Genomic DNA, 2,493 nt, shown 5'->3' with positions numbered 1-2,493 from the left:
ATTCGGCTTGCAGAGGCTTTTTTCAAGCCTCTGGCTGAAAAAGGCCCCAAACCAGCCGAAAATCAGCTGTGAGGCGCGTGCATACGCAGTGAGGTAAGCTTGCCTGCAGCTCGTGTGCCGGCACAAATGGCTCTGCGTGCCACCTGTGGCACTCATGCCATAGGTTCACCATCATGGCCCTATACCATTTCAGACAAGTGACTATCCAGTCTCTTTTTAAAAGCTTTCAGTAATGAAGCACCCACGATTTCTGAAGGCAAACTGTTCCACTGATTAATTGTTTTTACTGTTAGGAAGTTTCTCCTTAATTCCAAGTTGCTTCTCTCCTTGATTAGTTTCCATCCATTGTTTCTTGTCTTGATCCCTGGTGCTTTGGAAACAAACAAACAAGGAGCAAAGTGACACTTTGGTTCTGGATTCCTTGCCCACTTGCTTTAGCCAGGAATTAGAAAAGAGACAGGACCAGTGGAAAAGAAAAAGGAGGGACCAATTTCTCTAAAAAAGAAAGAATGTCTTTGTTTATAACATACAATAGCACCTCAGTATTTGACTGCTTCAAAACTTGTTGAATTTGGTACTCAACACATTTTAATATGAAAATGTTGTCCTGGTACTCATTTATTTGGTATTCAACAGGCTGCGATAGGAAGAGGGGGATGACCACAGAGGATGGACAGGAAGTCAGCCATGCTGGGAAAATCGCTGACATAGAAAAAGGGATAGACAGGAAGTACTTTCTAGCCAAAACAACGGATTGTGTGGTAAGTCATGTGGTTTATTTGGCATTTGTCATTTTTAGTACTCAACGTGCCTCCCAGAACCAGTTTAGGACAGGTACTGAGGTGCCAGTGCATATTAAATGTACCTTACCTCCAAGAAATTAATAGAATAATACACATGTTTTTCTCCCCCCTTTTTACCTTTACAATAGTTCTGCAAAGTAAATGGGGTTGATGGTAGGACAAGATCACCCATTTGACAGTTGAGATTTGATGTTCAGTGTGTTAGTTAAGATTCTGACATTTTAACCACTAGGGTACTTTCTTTGTCTTAACTTTTCTTTGGAGTTAACATTTGGCCTTAGATGTTGGATCTGCATGGCCCTGTCTGGCCACTATGATTATGGATAACCAATTAACTAGAATAAAATAGAATATAGAATAATGTTATATATGAATTTTCATAGCACAAATATTCTAGTATGTAAATTGTGGGAAATTTCTACTCATAGACATATTAGGGGAGTATTGATACTTTGGCCTTGTCTCCTTCTACTTAGCTGAATTTTATCATACTGCCTATAAAATTATGCAGATGTTTTATAATTTACTTATAAACTCACCACCAAATTGTAATATTTTTCTTTCTTTGCTTTTACTTTATTTTTATTTTTAATGTGTTTTTGTTTTTAATTCACTGGTCAGTAAATTAAAAATATTTATTCATACATAGATACATATTTTGGGCTCCTAGGTTTATAAAAATTGTTGTTCTTTTGAAGTATTTGAAAGAGCTGTACCTTGCTTAATCCAGCCAAAGTGTATTCTTAATTGAATATCTACCTTTATCATATAGTTCTACATTGCCTAAAGTACTTGCATTGGAACATACTATACTATGTATTGTAACAGAATGAAGAATGATCTGAAGTTTCCTTTGTTTATTCTCGTAGGAATATGTAAGATCAACACAAATTAGTATCATTTCAAGTCCATCAAACCACATAAGTTTGGTACTTATCAAGATCATTAGCAAAGCATTTGTCATGCAGGGCATGACAGGGTAGTTGGGAATACAGCATGCTGGCTTCTATAGTTTGCAGTCAATATATAATCCATTGACTTTAACTGGTCAAATTAAGCCCAACCATAACTGAGCAGGGGAAATCTGCTGCTAACCTTCACCTGATTTCTGGTAGCATTGCTTAAAATCAACAGAACACATGTCCTGACATTTGTTTATGCCCAGAGCATAAAGAGAAAAAAAACATTGATATGGAAATAAGACTTCAGAAATTATTAGATCTTCAGTGTATCTGTTTCAATTTAAAGTTAAAAAACCAAAAGTATTTTGATGCTCTAGGAGCCAAAGCTCTGATCTTAAATAGGTGTTCTTGAAATCACATTCCACTGCAGTATAATAAATATACTTAGAACTAGGATGTCTAATCAAGATGGAAAATGCTTAACCAGATATTCTCATGCAAAATGTAGGGAGAGGCTGGGGGGAAAGTACATTTAAATATAATTAATATAAATATTTCTTTATTTAGAAAATTTGTATGGCCGACTAACTCATTGTCAGTGATTCTGGGTGGTCTTCAAGGATACAACTCCAATACAAAAATCAATAACCCCCACCCCGATCCCCATAGTGACAACAGTAAGATGAACCTCTTGATGGGTTCTGTCAGAGAAAAGATTAGAGCAGGGGTGTCCAATCTTGGCAACTTTAAGACTTGTGGACTTCAACTCCCAGAATTCCTCAGCCAGC

Source organism: Notechis scutatus, chromosome 6 (assembly GCF_049901735.1).
Source record: "Notechis scutatus isolate UNSWTSFEM ecotype Mainland chromosome 6, rNotScu1.2, whole genome shotgun sequence".
Lineage (NCBI taxonomy): Eukaryota > Metazoa > Chordata > Lepidosauria > Squamata > Elapidae > Notechis > Notechis scutatus.
This window is presented reverse-complemented; position numbering follows the sequence as displayed.